The following is a 22,454-nucleotide window of genomic DNA, read 5'->3' as shown; positions in this document are numbered from 1 at the left end:
AATGACCGAAAATAAACCTAGTTCTCAGTGCAGAGGTGACTGGAAATTAGCTTTGTGATAACAGTTACCTAAAACTGAAGAATGTTCCAGATAGTAAAAGTTTAAAAGTCATTAACCTATAAGGAATATAGCCAAAGTAAATTACTTCCCTTGTTAAAGAGCTGTAATTAATTGCAATGACTAATGAAAAGAGAATGTCTCAAATGTTGATTCAGCAAGAAATTTGACCCAACATATTACAACTTTTAAGGAAATTAACAATTTTGAAGTCCATGGGAGTAAAGCAGGGCTAGGGCATAATAATTGGAAACAAGACAAAATATTATCAATTACCAATAAACTGGATTAAGATTTTTAAATTAGTACTCTGTTCTTACCTATATTTTAGAGCTGACTAGGGTGGTACCTTGTAAATATATATTGTCTCCCTCACTAATTAGGAGTTTCTTGAACAATATAAGTTTCTGTGTTTGTTACCACTTAAAAATAAGTGAATGGATTTTTACTCAATTTAGAAGATTTGTTGGTAATGTATGATTTCAAAAACAGACTATGTAAGAGAGATTCACTTTATGGAGGCCCTAAGAAGATACTTTAAAGAAATAGGCAGCATGTTTTTCTGTCTAGTTGAAATACAACGCAAGCCACAAAACAAGCCATGTATGTAATTTTTACCTTTTCTAGTGGCCATGTTAAGAATTAAAAAGAAACAAGTGAAATTAGCTTTATCACATTTAACTCAATGTGTTCAAAATGTTATCCTTTCAACATGTAGTCAATAATTTGAAAATACTGATTAATAGAGGTATTTTACATTTTTATACTAAGTATTCAAAATCCTGTGTATATTTTAGACTTAAGGCACATCTTACTCTGAACTAACCACATTTCAAGTACTCAATAGCCACATGTGGCTAGTAGCTACTATGTTAGAACAACTCTAGAAAAACCCCACTCAAGAGTCCGGTCCAAGGATTGGCAACCAGCAACACCAGCATTACCTAACAGAAATGCAAATTCTCAATGCCCTCGTCAAACCTACTCATTGAAAATAGACTGAAGGCAGGAGGCAGTGGGGCAAAAATCTTAAAGTGCTTAAAGTTTTCTAAGTAAATCTTAGTAACTGTCAAAGTATCAGAAGCACAACTTCAGAATATCTAAAACTGAGGTACAACTTAGAAAGTCTAGCTCTACTAATGTACTGAATGACAAAACATAGTTTCAATTATACTTTCTTGTAAAAGAACGTAGACCAGCACTGATTTGCAGTTCTCTCAAGGGAAATGTCTAAGGTATGAGGAGCAGAGACATTCACTGATTCTCCCCCAAGCAATTTAAGAGCAGCCAGCTAAAATAAAAATTAAACGTTAAAAAAGCAAGTATCTGAGCATGTATTACACATCAAGTATTGTACTAAGTGCTTTATTCATTCCTATTAATAATTCTATGTGGTACATACTATTATATAACCCCATTTTTGGGGTAGAAAACTAAAGGATCAGAGACCTTACCTTGCCAAGGTCACAATCAACTAAGTGGCAGTCCTTGGACTTGAACGCTAAAGCCATATTAGTCTTCAAATCTATATTGCCTTCCTTGAGTGATAGAACAGACATCTCTGTAGTCTTATGGGCCCAACAAGATACATGATACATGCTTAATATTTGCTGAATTAAAACAGATCAATGTTAAACAATAAAGGACTTCACACTGAATCACATGGGAGCTAATTAATTGATTTAGCCAATAATACTGCTGAAAGCATTGTTCTAGGTGATGAGAATATGAGTGAACAAAATGGTGCCCTTGATTTCATGTAGTTTACATTCTAATGGAAAATGACGTATCTGTTTAAAAAAGGAAAGAAACAAAAGTAAAAAGAAAATTGAAGAGGTAATGAAATGAAGAAAATAAGATAATGTTAAAGATTGTAATTGAATGTGTTACTTTAGATTGGATGTTCAGAGAAGGTTTCTCTAGTGATATTTATGAAAGACAATGAAACCCAGTAGGAGGACCCTGTGAGGCCCTCCCAGGCACAAAAGCCTTTCCGTGTCCCAATTTCTTGCTTATAGGAAAAAGGCTTTTTCAGCCTCCTGAGTTTCAAAGAGCAGATTCAAACAGTTACTAATTAGGGGAGTGAGGGAATGTGGAAAAGAGCAGTGTGGCATGGAGCAGGGCCCTGGTTCCCCCTCAGGGGGGATGCATAACAATCTGGTACATATCTCTAAGTTCTTCCACAGGAACTAAGGGCCCTACCCAGGTGGAGGATGTTAACTTTAGGCTAAGTACAAGCACAGAGACCCCAAACTTGTTGGAACCAGAAGGCTGATGACTGAGATTCCTGGAACACCATTCTGTTACTTCACCACCAACCATTAAGAGGAAGGTTACACACCTTGCAGCTCTCCTCCCAAAACTGCCTATAAAAATGAGGAATTCAGGATTTGGGGGCACGAGCCATCTGTTCTCCTTGCTTGGCCCTTACTTTCTCTGCTCCAAACTCTGACATTTCAGTTTGGCCCCACTGTGCACTGGGCACACGAACTTGGGTTCAACAAAAACATGAGAATGACAAGAGAGACCCAGAGCTCTGGATAGGGAAAACAACTAATATTAGAAGCAAACTTAAGAAGGCCAGTACTGATACCTATTGAGAAAAGGGGATAATACAAGATGAGGTTGGAGAAGTAGGCAGCAACAGATCACGTGGCAACTTTATAGGGGAAAATAAAGTCCTTGACTTTCATACATGTACAAAGAAGCCACTGGGAGATAGGAAGAATATGAATATAAATATATTAATGTGAATACAATAATGGAGAAAGGCTCTACCAGAACTTATCCCTACCCCAACTTCAGCCCCCAAAAAGAAAAAAGCCATATCTCTATTACGGGCCACTACGTGAAAAATAGAATCACTAACTACTGCCAACCCACAGAGCAATTTTTACCTAGAGCAAAGATTGTGCAGAGCGCTGACATATATATACACCTTCACATGTCACACTTCTCTGGATCTTCACAACAAAGCAACTGTGAAGTCCATGTAGTCATCTCTATGCCCCACCATTCACCAGTTCTAATGGAAGCTGCCAGAGTTCCCCATCCCTCTAGCGTCCTGCTCCATCCAGGTCCTCTCCAGAAGAATATGCCCTGTCCCCTCCTCTTTCTTCTGATCCTTGCTCCCAAGAAGCCCATCCATTCTGGGAGGGAGAGTTCAGCTCATATATTTTTGGAGAACCAATTTTGTGCCAAGCACTGAGACAGTTCTTAAAATAAGAATCAAGAGTATTTTTCTCTAACCAAAATATGGGGGATGATGAGATGGGAGGTGGAGAAAATTATTTTCATTAAAACAAACTAAAAAATAAGTTTCTAGAATACAGCTGGAATCCAGAGCACATTACCCCCACAGAAATATCTAGTGAGTAAAAAGGCTTTTCAATCTAAGAAACAAACCATCACTCATAACTTCTATTGAAAGTATTTCCAAGTACTAATTAACTTATAAGGGAAGCTTTAAGCAGGAATCAGTTCCTAAATTACAGATTAAATACATCATCAAAAACCAACAATTCAGGAATGAGACTGATAATGAATTATTAAAAATACCATATTACTAAAGCCTATTAAATTTTTTAAAGATCCCATAACAAACCTATGAAAAGCAAATCTGGCATGTGGACTAATATCGCTATTTCACAGAAGAACAATTTACAGTTATCAAGAGAGTTGTCCAGGGTCATGTAGAAAACTAGTACATGGCAGAATGAGGCCTGATAACTGTAACATAAAGCGGCCTCACCACACCACCCTACTCCCAAACACCTACAAACACACCATGCCCTCTCATAATAGGTTCCTGGAGAAGAAGATTCCTGAACCCATCAGAATCAAAGTACCTCATTTTCTATGTATTAAATATTCATACAGTACTCAATTGTGGGATTCCCCTGAAAGGACAACAATGGCAACAAAGAACAAGGGGAGATGTGTATAGTCATTCAAATGTAGCTGTGTGGAAATAAACTTCCTTCGAGATAAAAGACAGATGATTACTGACTACTAGTAGTCAGTTTGAAGAGTAGTTCACTGGAAAACTAACCTTCTAATATTTTTCTTTTCGAATTAGCATGCAGAAATACAATAAGGTTGCCACTGCTACTTGCACATAGTAGTGAAGCAGACATACAATCAGTCTCCAAAAAAAACTGGAGACCTGAGACTGGCAGAGAAAGACAGTAAAGAAGAAAAGGAGAAGGGGAGGAAGGAATGAGAAACGAAAAGCAGGGTGGAAGGCAGAAGGAGACGGAGACACAGAGTAACTCGTGAAAATGGCCAGAGGTATTTCTCAAAGCACTTAACAGGATTTTTACAAGATCATCACCGGGTAGGCCTGAAGGCCAGGGATGCTAGTCTTTCACAGGGGAAGTGCTGTCTATGTGCAGTGAGAAAAATCCCACACCTATGTTAGAAGAATGTATCCTTTGCCTTTCTGTGTTTCTATCAATGATCAAGACCCTGGAGACAACCAAGCTAACAGCAAGATTAAATTTGGCTAGGTTTTCTAATTAATAATATATACACTGAGGTTGCTTTGATTTTCATTAATATGTATAGTTTAAAATCATGAGCAAGAGGAAACACTGCTTGTGAGTATTTTACTAGCTTTCAACCACACTATAAAAAAGCATTATTCAAAATCTAAATGCATACTCTTTTTTTTCCCTAAGAACAATAATAGGAGAAGGTGAAAATTAAAAAGGCAGGCATTTTGCCCTTCTTACTATTTCTCAATTCAGTCAGTTCAATTTATTCATTACTGGACTTAACTGTAGTCTTTGAGTCTATTAAAGTCTAAACAACCAAGCAATATGTGACCCAGAGCTTAAAAATAACTTTTACCTTGTAAGTGGACTTTCTAAGCTTTATTCTATAAGATACCTTCCCAATTCTGGTAAAATCCAAAATCCAAAGATAATACAGATCTGCCTGTAGGTGGAAACTGACCAATTTTCATTGAAAGAAACAAGTACATACAGTACCTCTGTCTGCTACCAACAGACAGACTCCTTAGGCCTGCATCGACTTTAATCTCGCCATGACAATTTTCTTCAGATTACTACATATCTGTGTTTGTCCTTAGTTTTAGGACATTCCACACAAGCCACTATTAAAAGTTAAAGCAGTGAGTAAGCGGACTGACTTAGAAAAAGGTGTTAGACTACAATAAAAATTGAAGAAAAAAGAATTTCGAAATCAAAAAAGGTACTCCCGGTAAAGTAGTTTATTCCGTAACAGAACAGAGGCTAAAAGAATTAAGTGAAAGAACAGCTGTTGGGGAATGGAATGTTCCCAGTGTGTCCACAGGTTACTTGCTAAATGCAATGAAGAAACAAACGTTTAAAATGAAGAGATCTGTCAGTCAGCTTAACCAAAAAAGCAAATTTATTATCAACAGCTGCACAACTTGAGCTTAAATGCCTCCTGATGTGATGCAGTAAGAAGTATACAACCCATCTCTAAACACCAAAAATGATCGGCCATAATCTAATCAAGACTCTAGATCCAGTTTCCAGTTTAAAGTGAGAGACAGTACTTCTGCAATGGTGGTATGAAAAGCTCCACAGATCCTCTCCTCACTGAAACAACCAGAAACTGATTTAAGTTATAAAGAGCAACTATGTATAGTCTCTGCAAAGTGTGTTTAAGGACGTACAGCAAATGGAGAAACGTTTATGCTAGAAATACTACTACACCTTGGTAAAATCAGCAAGAATCCATGGTATCTGAGCCATGAATTCACTCTTGCCCCACAGTGTGACAGAAGCTATACTCCAGGCAGAAGAAGCCACGAAGATGGGGCTTCCTCTCACCTCAGCTCCCAATTGATGGCTACAGTTTCTCCCCCAGGAGGGGCAGCCAGCATCTCTCACCCACCCCAGTAGCTCTACTCCGGACAAGCACAACCAAGAGGTCTGGGGCACTCTTCCCTAACCCAGGCACCACTAGCGTGGCAGCAGCTCTATCCCAGGCACATCAGGAGAAGCACAGAGGCCTCAATCGTGCCCACCCCACTTGCTAAACCAGGAACAACAACAGCTGGAGACTTCAATACTCCACTGTCAATAATGGACAGAACGACTACGAAAAACAACGAAATACGTCTTAACATTAAACACAAACTAGTCCTAACACACATCCATACAACAACAGTAGAATGCAAGCAACCATTCTTCTCAAGCACACATGAAACATTCTCCAGGACAGACCATACGCTAAGCCACAAAACATACCTCAATAAATTTTAAAAAGAACGAAATCATACAAATATGTTCTAAGATCACAATCAGTAACGGAAATATGGGAAATTCACTCACACTTCCAAATTTCAAAACTTACTATAAAGCTACCGTAACCAAGACAGTGTTGGTACTGGCATAGGATAGATATACACATCAATGAAACAGATTTGAAAGTCCACAAACAAACTCTTACATTTAAAGTCGACTGATTTTCAACAAGGATACCAGGATAATTCAAAGGAGAAAGAATAATCTTCAACAGATGGTGCTGGAACCACTGGATATCCTCATGCAAAAGAATAGTTGAGCCTCTTCCTTATATGATACACAAAAATTAACTCTAAATGGATCATACAGCTAAGCATGAAGAGGTAACACTATAAAACTCTAAGAAGAAAATCTAGGAGTAAATCTTCATGACCTTGGCCTAGGCAAAGCACTCTCTAATATGATACCAAAAGCACAAGCAACTGGAGTAAAAAAACAGATAAATTCACTAAATTTAAAACTTTACCAAACAACATCAGCAGGAAAGTGAAGACAATCCACAGAATGCAAGAGAATATTTGCAAATCATATATCTGATAAGAGGCTTATATCCAAAATACATAAAGCACTTTTAGAACTTGATAATAAAAAGACAAAGAATCTGATTAAAAGGCAAAGGATGAGAGGAGCCTTCTCAACCTGATAAAGAATAGGTGGAGAAAACCTACAGATAACACCATACTTAACGGTGAGAAACTCAAAGCTTTCCCTCTAAGATCAGGTACAAAGTAAGGATGTTTCCTTCTCACTACTCCTTTTTAACATGGAACTGGAAGTCCTTGCAAATGTAATAAGAAAGAAAATAAAAGGTACACACATCAGGAAGGAAGACGTAAATCTTTGTTCAAAGATGACATGACAATATATGTAGAGTTCTGAAAAAAAAATCAACCAAAAACCTCCTGGAACTAACAGGCAATTTATAGCAAGGCTGCAGGATACAAGGTTTATACACAAAAGTCAACTGCTTTCCTACATATCTACAATGAAAAAGTGGAAGTGAAAATTTAAAAGCACAGTATTCTTTGCATTAGCACCCTCAAAAGTGAAACACTTAGTTATAAAAGTAACAAAAGAGATACAAGATCTATATAAGGAAAACTACAAAACACTGATGAACAAAATCAAAGAGCCACTAAATAAACAGACATTCCATGTTTATGGATAGGAAGACTCAAAACTGTTAAGATGTCACTTCTCAACTTGATCTACAGATTCACTGCAATTTCAATCAAAATCCCAACAAGTTACCTTATGGATACAGATAATCTGATTCTAAGGTTTATATGGAGAAACTACAGAACTGGAATAGTCAACACAATGCTAAAGAACAATGAACTGGGAGGATCAACACTACTGACTTCAAGACTTACTATAAAGATAGAGTAATCAAGAAAATGATATTGGCAAAAGGATAGATAAATAGATCAATGGAACAGATAAGAAAACCCAGAAATAGACCCTCATTAATATAGTCAACTGACCTTTTGACAAAGAAGCAAAAGCAATACAATAGAGGAAAAACAGGCCATTTAACAAATGGTTCAGGAAAAAAATGGATATCCATATGCAAGAAGAAAAAGAAAAGAATCTAAACAATGACTACACCCTTCACAAAAATTAACTCAAAATGGATCACAGACCTAAAATTTAAAACACAAAACTATAAAACTCCTAGAAAATAATACAGAAAAGCAGTTTAGGGGTATAGCTCAGTGGTAGAGCGCGTGCTTGGCATGCATAAGGTCCTGGGTTCAAACCCCAGTGCCTTCATCAAGGAGGAAAAAAAAAAAAATATATATATATATATATAAAGGAAAACCTAGATAAACTTGGGTACGGTGATGCCTTTTTAGATACAACACCAAAGGCACAATCCATGAAAGAAATAATTGATAAATGGGACTTCACTAAAATTAAAAACTGCTCTGCAAAAGGCAGTATCAAGAGAATGAGAAGACAAACACACAGACTGGGAGAAAATATTTGCAAAAGACATACCTGATAATTCACTATTATCCAAAGTATATGAAGAACTCTTAAAATTCAACAGTAAGTAAACAACCTGATTAAAAATTGCACGAAAGATCTTAACAGACACCTCACCAAAGAAGATACACAGATGTGAAAATAAGCACTTGACTATACCTCAATTATAAAAATAATAAATAAGCACTTGAAAAGATACTCCACATCATATGTCACCAGTGAAATGCAAATTAAAATAACAAAGATATACACTACACACCTATTAGAGTGGCCAAATGCTAGCAAGGACATAGGGCAAGAGGAACTCTCAGGTATTGCTGGTGGAAATGCAAAATGGTACAGCCACTTTGGAAGACTGGTGGTTTCTAAGAAAACTAAACATATTCTTACTATACAATCCAGCAATTGCATTCCTTGGTATTTACCCAAGGAGTTGAAAACTTTATGACCACACAAAAACCTGCACACACAAGTTTATGGCAGCTTTATTCATACCTATCAACACTTAGAAGTAACCAAGAAGTACTTTAGTAGGTGAATGGATAAATAAACTGTGATACATCCAGACAATGGATATTGAATATTGAACATTACTATCAAATAGTATCAAAATTGAATACTAAGTATTATTCAATGCTAAAAAAGTGATCTATCAAGCCATGAAAAAGGACTGAGAAAAAATGCAGAGTGACTGCTATTTGGGGTGATAAAATGTTCTAAAATTGATTTAGTAATGATTGCACAACTCTGTGAATATACTAAAAACCATGGAATTGTACACTTTCAGTGGGTGAACTGTATGGTCTGTGCATTTTAGAAAAGCTGTTATTTTCTTTTAAGTGCCCTGACTATATAAATGACAATTAGTGAGAAAGGGAAAAGTGACTGAAGAAATGAAAAATACATGGCTAGACTATCAACAAATGATGTTAATTCATAGCAAGAAAGAGCATTTGTTCAAGAAACTAAAGCAAGATGAAAAAACGTAAGATTTGACATAAGCCAAGAAGGTTCCAAAGATGCTCTTGCCATTCAAATCCACACTGCAACCATTTAGATTCATTTCAGTTTCTCAACAGAGGCTTTTGGCAGTCTGCACAGGAAAATTCTTCTCTGTCACATGCGTTACAGGTTGTTCAGCATCCCTGCATACTATGAGTAAATAACACTTCCTAGGGATTGTTTTGACTCCAAGATGCTTCCATGTATCTCCAAATATTGTCACGTTAAAAAACCACCAGGTCTACTGAATCATTCCCTATAAGACTTCATGTAAAGATCAATCAAAGATTGATATCAAAGACTGATCTATTTTGGAATAAAATAGACACAACAGAACATATATAATGATAAGGAGAGGATATACTTCCATGTTTTCTCTTCTCTACTCCTAAAATACCCCACCTACTCAAGAGTTTCAAAGGACCTACAAACTCCTGCTTGGTGGTAGAACTCAAGCTTAAATCCTAAACCTTGTCAAGATTTTAAAATATTCTTAGTCTGTTTTGCAATTAGGGGAATATCTATAATGTCAAATAAAAAATACTACATAAAATATATGTAATAAAGCTAAACAAATATAAAAATGCCTAAGAATAAAAGACAAGCAGGAAACATAAGACTATAAACAGTAGTTGTGTTACCACAGTCCCAGAGGTTATGGGGATTCTAATGATCTACACATTTTACCTTTATGATGAAAAAAACATACCTTTTTTAAAATGCCAAGAATTTTCACTTTATACATATTCTAAATTTCCATGCCAATATTTACTTGATTTCTCTTTCCTATTCCTAAAACATCCCAACCTCTCAAGAAATCATCACGTATTTCTCTTGTCAAGCACCTACCAAGAAATCAATACATTGAACATACAGACTTAAGTAGATAATGTGATCAATAACTGCACTCTGATCATAAAAGTTCAGGAGAGAAAGCTTACAAACAGTTTTCAGTAGCAAGTGTTGATAAGAAACCATTCTGCCATATTACCTGGATTTGTGATAGCAATGTTTACCAAAAGACAATCTTCCTCAATTAGGGGACTCTGAGTCTTATAACCGAATTGCAGTTTTAACTATTTAAATATTCACCTATTTAACTATTTAAATATTCATCTCTAAAAGGCATTTAATGTTTTTACTATTTGGTGCTTATAAGGACAAGAGTTTGCAATAGTTAACAATCTGAAAAAATGAAACCAACCCCAAATTCTAACTTATTATTTACCTTCCTTTAAGCATCACATATATATACTGTATACTTCCATCATACAAAAGGAGAATAAATTTGTATTTGTTATCAATAGTATCTTAATTTCACTCAGAAGTCTTTTTCATGAAAGATTCCACATCAACTTTTTTATTTATTTATTTATTTTTTTTACCAGATAACGACCTACTAGATCTACTATTTCTAAAGATGTAAAAATAAGTTGAGTAATCTGCAGTGCCACCTGATGGTTAAGAAGTAAGTAGGACATCCCAAATAGTAGGTTCCAAGTATCCTTTTCCCTCAAGAAAAATGGGCAGGGGGTGTTGGGGCTGCAAGAGGCAACCCTGGAATTCTCAATGACCACTTGACTAGGATAACCATCTGCAAGGTGGCAGGACAATCCTACAGCAAGGGTTTTCAGGGTTCAAGAAGTTATGGGAAAGAATACTGAGAAAAGATCTCCTGGAGGAAAGAAATGAATGAGAGCCTAAAGATTAATATAATACATGATGGTACGGAAAACATGAAAAAGAAAACTTCGCATTGAGGCAAAATATGACAACCGAAGAACTACCTTACAGCACTATCTCTACTTTTATAATTAAATACTGCATCGTTTAAAATACTCTTTATCAAACAAAAACATAAGATGAACACATGAGTGTGTTCTGAGTTTTATACAACATAGATGACTGAATTTTTTAAAAAGTAATATTCATAAGCAATGTTTTAGAGTAAAGAAGATTGAGAAACTATGGAACAAGAATAGGCGGAATGATATAAAGAGAGGGATGAAATCACCTAGTGAGAAAATGCGTAGCCCACATTTAAAAGAACAAATATTCAGAAAGAGCCAGATATAAGCCACTGAGAAAGCGACACTAACAACTTTAAAGCTCCAGTTTTCCTCCTGGAAAAATAGGTACTGGGCAAATAAAAATTTGAATGGTGCAATGTATGAGCAATATAGTATTTACCATATATTACTGGAACATTTCTTACAGAGGGATGAGAGGAAGATGTCATTCTTTGAAAGACAGCTAAATTCCTGCAAGTCAAATCATGATCTATAGCCCAAATCTACAAAAAGAAGAACAAGAGGCAGAAAACATGTTCCTGGGGAATTATGAATAGGAAATATTACAAAATTGCTAAACTGCCTGGAGTCAAAGGTAAACTAGAGAAAGTAAATGTGTCAAGACAAGAAAGAAATGAAATTCTGTGAAGACCAGAGGAAGAGTCCAAACATAATCAAAACAGAAAAGTTCTATCAGAAAACTTAAATGGATACATTATTACTTTGAGAAAACAAAATCTTAAAACAAAGCAGCCTGCCAAAATAAATAGTTAAATCTGAATCTGACCAAGTTTCTAAACAGCTCTACCAGTGTAGTTAGAGGGGAAGTAGGCAGAGGTAAGATGAAATAAGACTGACCATGAGCTGATAATTGTTAAACCTGGGTGGTGAGGAGATAAGGGTCATGATACAATTCTGTCTACTTGGTGTATGTTTTTTAGAATGGCAGCTAATGGACCACAATATAGAAATTACTCAAGTTGCTGCTCACTGCCGACTGCCCACCACCTCTGGGAATCTTTAACTGCACTAGACAGTAAAGGCTCCCTCCTCCACACAACTGTTCCACACATCACATACTCCTATTATTACATCTATTTCCTTGTTTACTTGAGTCTCTTCTACAAAATCACAAGTTGCTTAAAGGCAGTAATGTGTCTTAGTCATCTCTATATGCCAGCACCTAGTACGGTGTCAGGGATATAGCAAATGCTCAGTAAACGTCTGATGCACTGAACAGAGCAATAATGTGATTATGACTTCTAAGAGTGGAAAGCAGACTTTTAGAAAAGGTGAAAAAGAGGTCAAAGACACAATCTTTTTGGAAGTAAAGGAATTTATATCACAGTAAAGAGAGAAATACCTATAAAAGATACTACAGAAGTAAACAAGAGGCTGAAATAACTGAAAAAAATGAATGAATAAATGAATGAACAGTTCACATAGTATCTTCGACTACTTCGAAATGGGGCATATTGGGCCAACCAAATTTAACAGTGCCTTTCACTGGAATATCTAATACCCTTCGTTCTAATCCTGAACTCTCAATCACTTGGCTAATCCTCAGACACATCATTCATTCACTCGTTCATTCATTCAAATATTTATGAACAACTATAAATGCCAGACATTATTCCAGGCACTTCAGATACATAATGAACTAAGACAAAAAAATTCCTGCCCTTATGGAGAGTACATTCTAGTAGGTGGAGACAGAGAAATAATTGTGTAAATTACATACTATGTAAGAAGGCAGGATACAGTGCCAGGAGCCAGCTGTGAGAGAAGTCCTATCCAATAAACCTGAATATTTGTGTATCACTAGAAGTTTTTAGTAAAATGTCACTGGTAGTCTCCAATAAGTCTTTGGCCTGTTTGGTATACATCAGAGTTCCCCATGACTGAACAATACTAACAGGGAATGTTAAGGAGCTTATCCTAAACTACAGTGACCCCCATCAAGGTGGTGCCAGCAGTGAGGCCCCAACTAGTGTCACCACCACCCTCTTTGACATCTGTTTAGCTGAAAGAAAAAAAAATACACACCTGTATAAAAACTACTAAAGAAGAGCAATTATGCTTATTGGTTTCAAAGTTCCTTCTCTGATGTTAAAGAAATAGGAAGGAAAAGCTGTAAGCTTGATTTTGAGCAAGATACTCTTTACCAGATGGAAGTAATAGCATAGACTATAACTGATCAAATTTTAATCAAAACCTTTTGCCAACTGTTAAGGAACCATCAGTCCTCTCCAAATATAAGCATCTCTGATCAGTAGTTTCCAATAACTGGTCCAAGATATCATGTAACTTGTCTTAGAAGAATCTCATTCTTTTTGTGAGAGTTTAGCCTAAGGAGTCACTGCATTTATAAACATTCATTCATTAAAATATGTATAAGCTGTATGCCCAGCAGTGCCCTCAAAATCAGGAACTGTTCCACATTTTATCACTAAATTCATGCTTTGAATCATTAAAATAATTTTCTATCACCTTGGAGCCATCCGTGTCAGCTCTCTAAACAGTAAGTTTATCTAATTTAAGCATTTTGCTTTACTGATCAAGAAACTGTGTCCCAGAAAGGTTAAAGGGATAAACTGTGACTTCTCGAGGGTCACAGGCTCGTTAGTGACATTTCTGGGAACCTGGAATTCAAGTCTCTTATCCCAACCCAATACTCTCTATTGACCACCACATTGTTCCTTTTGATCACAGTGCTGTCCACTGACACCAAATGAAATTAACTGATTTTTGCTTTTATCTTTAGACATGAGAAGCAAAATACCAAGACCACAGCTTATCTTCCTGATAAATTTTACTACAGCAAAACTGGGCTTTGAGGGATTTGGGGAGTCATCAAAATAGAGATAGTAGTTGAAGTCATCAGGGATGAAACCCTTCAAGGAGAGAAGGCAGAGGCAGAAGAGAGCAGAAGATAATATCCCAGAGTGAAATGAGTATCTTCAGTGGTCAGAAAAAAGAGAAAAGTAAACCAAGGAAAGACCGACCAACACACAGAAGGGACATACGGAGACTATTGTGTCAAGAAAATTTCAAGAAGGACAACTAGTCAAAATGACAAATGATAAAAAAGATTCCTTAACACTTCAGAATAAAGAGATCAATGGTGACCTTCACCTTGTCAAATTCAGTGACAGCAGTGGATTCCCAGACTTTAACACATTTGGGGGAAAAAAAACAAGAAGGTGGAGAAAATGTATACAAATAACTTTTTCAAGAAATTTAAGGGAGGTGGAGGGGTATAGCTCAGGGGTCCAGTGTGCTTAGCATGCACAAAGTCCTGGGTTCAATACTCAGTACCTCCATTTAAAAAAAAGAAAACAAAAGAAACTTAAGGGAAATAACAACAGATAAAACTGAAGAGAAATCTAGAACGAAAACAGTGTATTTAAGATGAATGCATTTAAATCCTGATAAGTTAATACCAGTTGAGAGTAAAAATGGAATAACCAAGTGTGATGGACTGAACTACAATTCGTATGTTGGAGCCCTAACCCTCAGTATCTCCAGTCCTGAAGATAAAAATGTTTGAAGATGTGACTAAGTTAAAATGAGGCCATCAGAGTGTCCCCTCATCCAACACAACTGGTGTTCTAATAAGAAAAAGAAACATCAGAGGTTCTAGTGTACAAAGGTACGACCATGTGAAGAGGTAGAAAGAGGGTGGTCACCTGTAACTTAAGGAGAGAGGCCTCCGAGGAAACCAATTCTACCCTAATCTTGGTCTTGGACTTCCAGCCTCCTGAACTGCAAGAAGGTAAATTTCTGTTGTTTATCAAGTCATCCAGTCTCTGCTATTTTGTATGGCAGCCCAAGCAAACTAATACACTGATGAAACACTGTCCTTGAGGAGAAGAAAACTCGGAGCACAATGAGAGATGAACAGATAGAGGCAGACATGTACGCAGGTGAAAGAGGGCAAACAGCAGTGAAGGTCCCACCACATACGGCAACATTATCCAGGAACACACAGGATTATTGGGTTGCCTTCCCATTAGTCAATAAACGTTTGTTGTTGAATGAATACAGAACTGTCATTCAAGAACGCTGCATGAAGTGGGTTTTGCCATTCCCTAAAACACTCTGAAATTAACTGACAGTCCCCATTTGGTGCAGATAGGAAAAGAAAGGAATTGACATCAGTAACACTAAATTAACAGAAGCCTAAGATTAAATACAAACACACACGCATAAAAATATAAGGTTAAAATCTATCTAATCAAACATAGCGCTCTCAAGGTACGAACATTTCTGAAAAAACACATGTATATATCTGGAAATATCTTCAGTATACTTTAACTGCCACATGGCTACAAGGGTTCTTTTGCATCCTGGTTTGATCCTGAATGCAAACACACTCACTATGTCACAAAACCTAAAGATTTTTATATTAATTCCCAAGTAATCTTCAACTACCTGTTTAGAACTATCAATCGTATTGCCACACTAAATTTGTGTTGAGCATTTTCTTCTGCTTTAGGAAGTGTAACTAGGGCAGGCAGCCCAGCTGCCCTGGGGCTATAATACACTGTCACAAACTACTGCTATAATTAAACTGTTCCTACTATTCCCTGTACCCGGGGTTACAGGGGGAAAAAATTCCACAATCCTATCACAACCAACAGGGAGACATTTTCATTCTAATTTCACGGAAATCTTCCTCAGTGATGAAAGATTTAAGAAAAGGTGTCATGAAATGGATGCCTTACATCGTAGAGTCACTCTGCCTTTAACCTGAAGCCTCTGTACTGAATAGAGAAGTATGAAATAATGTGACAGTGAAGGAATGAACTCCCTATCGAAACAAAAAAGAAAAAACATTATGGCTGTAAACTGCTCTTCCTCACTCCCTTCTGAAGAATAATCAAATCTCAAGGGCACTACCGCACTAAAAACTGAGCTCTTTAAATGGGGTGGGGAGGAGGGATGTCAATTGCAATCTTGGCACCAGGAGGCAATCTACCAGTCCTACCTATTTAGTCAAGTCACTCTGAAATACTTCCCTCGTTCACCACTATGTCATGAAAAGATTAAAAAAAAAAAAAAACGACAAATGCAACGGGCCTCAAAATAGTTTTGCTGAATCACAAATATCCTCAAATATACAGCTGCAGAAGTCGCTGGGCTTGAGCATTGGCGGCCATACCTCAGCAAGTAGGTCCTCTGAAACATGTTAACTTCCTTCATTTGTTCATTAAAGGCAAGCAAGGGTCTAAAGGCTATTTAAAGCACTCACAATAGTGCTATTAGTAGCAATGTCGTGTGTGCAGTAACAATACACTAAGGATGAGCACGTTCTCTGAAAATTGGCACCACCTATCCCCCAAGGGCATATGCACCACCCCGGCCCGCAGCCGGAGCCACAATGAGCACCCTACGTCCTCCTCATCTTGGCACCCAGCCCCTGCCTCCCCGCACCCTGCTTCGTACGTGACCATGCTTCCCGTTCCCGCGCTGACTGGGACAGCCCCGAGCTCCCAGGGGTTCTTAGGGTAATGGAGAGGCAAGCCTGCAGGCCGCCCTCGCCGCGCTACTGCTATCCCTGGCCTCCGGGTAGCCCCACGCTCTTCCCTCGCCTCTCCGGTCTCCGCTGCCCAGCCCACTGCTCCCTTCCTCTCGCGCGCGCACTGTGGCCCTCAGGCCAGGGCCTCACCGTTTGGTTCGGTCCGCAAAGGCCCGGCTCTCCCGCTTCCACGCCCCGACACGAAGCGGCGTCGGTTATCCGGCGCCCCACGCTTCCAGTCCACACGCCGCCGCCTACTGATGCCGAAAGCGGCTTCTAGGAACGCGCCATGTTCAGCGTCGCGGCTCCAAACGACGCGGACGCACGAATACTGCGTCACGGACACCCAGAGCGCGTGGACTCGGCAAAGGAAGAAGGCGATAGGACAACAGCGGAAGAGGAGGGAGGAGCTTTCTCTTCGAAACCAAAGGCGCCGGGCGGCTAAGGCAGCTCTGTACGCTTGCGCAGTATAGAGAGCAGGGAGTCGACGCTGCGCGACCTGTAACCATGGAAACCATAGGTCCGCTCAGCCCCAACTGTGGGAAAATCAACTGTCTCCTGCGTTGATCGAAGCTTAAATCAGAACCATTTTCCCTTTCTTATTCTAGACATCAGCTACCAGACTGCATTGTTTTACGAACCGTCTCGATAGAGAAGAATTTTTAAATAATCCTATTTTTATCAGTCAACCCTCCCACGAATAACTTATTTTGCTGGGAGGTCTAGTCCAGAATGATAGCAAGGGTGGAAAGATTGAAAAGAAATAAATCCACTTTTCTCTGCCTCTGCTACTAGCTAGCTTAGTGATCTAAGTTTTCGCATCTTTAGGAAAAAAAAGTTGTAAGGAAATAGTTGAGTGTTCATAAGGTGAATAAAAATAATAGGTAACATTCATTAAGCATTTAGAACCTGCCAGACACTGTTCTAAGATCTTGACATGAATCATATATTTTAATCCTCAAAACAACCCTATGAGGTGCTTTTTGTTATGCCCATTTTGCAGATGAAGAAATTAATGCACAGAGTGGTCAAGAAACCTGCCTATATTCACACAGCTACTAAGTAGCAGTTAGGTTTTGAACCAGGCAATCATAAGCCCTGCATTACAAGGATGTTCATCCCACAAGAGCTGTTTTTAAAAGTAAAAACATAAAAATCACCTAAACGACCACCAAGAAAGGAATGACGAAAACATGATACATGCATATATAATAAAATACAATTTGGCCATTAAGAATTATGTTGACATGTTAACACGTTCACAATGCCCCAGGAAAAGAGTGGGTTACAAAACAATATGCTCCATGTGGTTCCATTTTTGGAAATAAATATATGTCAAATGTTAACAGGGTTTGTTGGCTGGTATTGTGGGCATGTTTTATTTTCTAATTTATTTTGCTTAATTGTATCTTTTATAATTTTACTGAAAGGTAATACTTCTCAAATTTTAAACATGCAAAGAATCACGTGGCAATCTTGTTAAAATGTAAATGCTGATTCAGCTGGTCTCAGGTGGGACCTGAGATTCTTCATTTCTAATGAGTTTCCAGTTAATGCTGCTCATCCATAGATCACACTTTGTATAACAAGGCATAAGGAATATGCAATAAAGTGAAAAAATTACCTAATTTTAATTGAAATTTTAAAATTGATTTAGAAGGATCTTTTCTATTTGGAACAATGGATTTTTTGGATATCAAAGGAAAGCTGTAACTTAGAAAAACGCACATATACACAAATTCTGCCTACAATTTTAGGACACCAAATTAAGATGCACTAGGAGGTCCTAGCTTCAGCTACTATGAACGTAAAATCTAGTAATATACTTTTTATAATGCAAATGTGTACATCTGTATAAATAATCTCATATTTATTTTGTTATGTCAGCTGCATTTTGTTGCTATATTCTCATATTCTCACGTTTTTTTGGAGACAAAGACAAATATTAAATTAATTTAAATTAAATCATCATTAGGTCTGTTCAGAATATTTAAAATATAAACATAAATTCAGTGCTGTCCCCAAAAAAACGATTGAAAAGCAAAAAGAGAAAGCAGAAAGTTGAAGAAGCAAATGCTATAATTAAAGAAAAATTAGCTTCCCTCACCCCTGTCTCCAGTAATTTCCAAGAAACAGGTAAATAATAACATGCAACTCCTTTGTTTCCGTAATTATATTATAATAACTAATTTCTTCTATATATCTCCTATGTGCCAGCTACCTTTCTAAGTGTTTTTAAGTGCCTGGCATTGAGCAGTAAACATTTCCTGTAATTTAATTTATTAACCCTCATCACCACCCTATATGGGGTGTATTCTTTCCCTCATTTTACTGATTAGAAGATGATGCTCATATGAATTAAATAATTTCAGATTCTCAAATAGAGGAGCAGATTCAAGTTTAAACATACGGTTTGTAATAGGTAGAATAAAAGAAAAACACATCCCAATCCCAAAACCTGTGAATATAATTACCTGTCATGACAGAAGGAACTTTGATGATACAATTAAATTAAGAATCTTGAGACAGGAAGATTATTTTGTGGGCCCAATGTATTCACAAGGGTCTTCATAAGAGGGAGACAGGAATGTCTAAGAGAGAGAAGTGACCAAGGAAGTAACGTCAGAGTGACATGGGACCATAAGTCAAGGAGTGCAGGCAGCCTAGGGAAACTGGAAAAGTCAAGGGAATGAATTCTTTCCTACGGTCTCTGGAAGAAACTCAGTCCTGCAGATGATTTTAGACTTCTGACCTTCAGAACTCCAAGTTAATAAATTTGTGTTGTTTTAAGCTATTGGTTGTGGTAATTTTTTACAGCAGCAATATAAAACTAATAGGTGCTCCAAAGTCATAGGCTTTCCAACTTGCTACACTGCATTTGATACTGCAACTTGTGTAAAAATGGGTCTTGGGCAATAGCTGCTTATAAATTAACTCATTAGAAGCTTACCACGTTAAAAAAAATAAGTCTTTGAGAAATTAGTTCATCTGCCCTTGGTAATACAATTTTGTAGCGGATTGTTTTGTTCATGATTTTTTTTATTGAGTTACATTTTTTTTTTAAAGTGGAGGTACTGAAGATAGAACCCAGGATCTCATGCATGCTGAGCATGCACTCTTACCACTGAGCTATACCCACCCTATTTACGATTTTCTTTAAATTGAAATAATATAAATGTCTTCGCTAAGAACTGATTACATAAATTATATGTAATTATACTGTTCATACTATGGAATATTCTCCACCTGTTCAAAATGGTGATGTAGATTTATATTCATTAACCTTAAAAGATGTCTATCATATTTAACTAGGTAGGAGCAGGGGGTTAGAAGAGTTTTATACATCCAAAAAGTCTTGGAAAATATCAATATGTTAATGGAAGTAAACTCTGGGTGGTAGGTTTCCCTTTCTAAAATCTTTTGGTATTATCTAAAATTATTTGCTATGTTTAAGTATTAAATAATCAAAGAAAATAATAAATAACATTATTTCTAGTTTTGAAAAAGTACTGTAAGAATACCATGTACCTATGTATTTCTTAGGTTCAAACAACCTTTTTTCATATTCTACTGGTAAGAATGAAAACTGATTTAAGTGTTTTAGAATATAACGTATTAATGTATATTCAGAGACTAAAATGTTCATACAGTTTGCCTAACTCCAGTCTTAGAAATCTATACTAGGGAAATAATACAAATTATAGAAAATATTTTTCATGCGTGCAGTAAAATGGGCATGGCTCTATTTTTTACAATGATGGCATAGGAATGATTTAGTAAACCCTTACACATTCACAAGATGAAATCTTCCATAGCAGCTTTCAGTATTGATTATCAAGATTGCATAATAACAGGAAAAGTGCTTTTTATGTTACTGTATTTTATGGAAAAAACAGCAAATTGTGTGATCTCAACTATGTAAAAATATGTGTTGCTAAAACAATAGGAGAAAAGTGTGTGTCAAAATGTTCACAGAGGTTATCCCAACATATTGCAATTATATGTAAATTTTTCATCTTCTCTTTACTCTCTGTATTTTTCAGAATTTTTGCAAGCTAAGTTTTTGGTTTTGTTATGTCGTTTATAATTTAGTTGTCCTATCTTTGGGGCCCAGGAAATGCATAGAAGAGGAAAATAAAATTAGTTTTACTTAGTACATCTCTGTCATTAATTGTTGCTTTGTACACAATTTATTCTTAAATTTATGGTAAACAAAGATCTAATTTTTTGAACTCCATACTTTAGAATTCACTTGAACCATACATTAGTTTATTAAAAAGTGAAATTGCTTTACACTGTATTTAGAACGGCTCAGCTAGTCTCTTTTGCTTTCCTGCCATTCCATCAGTGATGAGAGTAGTCATTCCTCAGTATCCGCGGGAGATTTATTCCAGGATCCCTCCTGGATACCAAAATCCCTGAACATCCAAATCCCTTACAGAAGATGGCACAATCTACACTGGGCCCTTGGACTACGCCGATGCATAATCCGCAGATATCCAGAGCCAAAGGTAACTGACTGTGATGCCAACGTTCAGTTGTTAAGTAGAGACCAGCAGAGGCCACAAGAAATAGGCTGGTGTCCTGCTGTGGCAAGGGTACAGGCTTCCACCCCTACCTCTGATGCCACCTACTTGAAGGACTTTGAGCAATACCTTTAATCTCTATGAGACTAAGTTTCTTAGACTAAGGAAAATAGGGTAATCAAGCTTGCCCTAACAACTTCCCACAGTTTTCTGAAAAATCTAATTGTGTGGAAAGTACTTTGAAACCTATAAAATGCAATATGAAAATATAAGTACAAATATAAAAATATAATACAAAGTAGGCTCTGTGATAATTCACAAATAGAAATCTCAGTGCAATAATTTTTTTGTTGTATTTGGAAAACTTCAAACTGCTTTATTTTGTGACATGATCTATATTACTTTATGGCAATGATGAAAACATTCATCTGACAGATGCTTTTGGAAGGTATCGATTATTATGTATTAGATTTTCACTGACAATTATTAGATAGTCACTGGCAATGCTTAAACTCAGCATGCTGGTATTAAACAGAGATCATAATCTTCTTTTAAAATTAATTTGATTAATTTAAGACAGCATTTTAATGATCAGAAAAAAATTAGAACATTTTTTATAGAAGAATCTTACTCATAGTATTCAAGGTATATTACTTCTTTCAGCCAAATTTCATCACATTTTTCTGTTAAGATTAAGACAGCATAGTAGAAATCAAGTCTCTAGGTACTCTGAATTGTCCTGCTTTGTAAAGGAGCACTTCATTTTAGTATTTAGATTTGAATATTGTCACAACAGTAATAATAATAGCTCATTGTTCTAATGAAATTAAACAGCTGGATATTAGTCAGATTTCAATTTGATTTTGTTTTATTTTGTCCAGGTGAATTATATTCCTTTTTCACAGGAACATGGTGTTTCAATTACTGAATCTATGTTAAAAGTGTAAAATTCAAACAATCTTAGTTTTTATGTTTTTATGACTTTTGAACACACTGAACGTCTGTGAGGAATTATACTTTATACAGGAAAGTACTCTCAATATTTTATTTTTATTCTTTATTATTTCCCTGGCACATTAAAAATGTTATCATTTCAAGAATGCTGTGAATTTTAATAAGCCTCTTCTACCAAAACAAATGCTATTATAATTCTTTTTCAAGTTATGATATGTTTTATTGACAACAAAGCATTACAAGAATGGCAATGAATCAACTCTGCACACCCAAACTGAAAAATAATTATTTTTCATAAACAAAGGATATAAATATG

The 22,454-nt window shown here is 36.6% G+C and overlaps 1 protein-coding gene across 4 annotated transcripts in view; it reads right to left on the bottom strand.

The window, feature by feature from the left end:
- Window positions 1-16,965, bottom strand: part of IPO11 (importin 11) — a 169,026-nt gene extending 152,061 nt beyond the window's left edge. For all 4 annotated transcript variants that reach the window (XR_010378510.1, XM_010974915.3, XM_031445867.2 and 1 more), the window contains exon 1: window positions 16,809-16,965. The gene's annotated coding sequence lies outside the window, so the exon portion shown is untranslated. The remainder of the gene's footprint in view (window positions 1-16,808) is intronic.
- Between the last annotated feature and the right edge of the window lie 5,489 nt (window positions 16,966-22,454).

Source organism: Camelus dromedarius, chromosome 3 (genome assembly GCF_036321535.1).
Source record: "Camelus dromedarius isolate mCamDro1 chromosome 3, mCamDro1.pat, whole genome shotgun sequence".
NCBI classification, from domain to species: domain Eukaryota; kingdom Metazoa; phylum Chordata; class Mammalia; order Artiodactyla; family Camelidae; genus Camelus; species Camelus dromedarius.
This window is presented reverse-complemented; position numbering and strand designations above follow the sequence as displayed.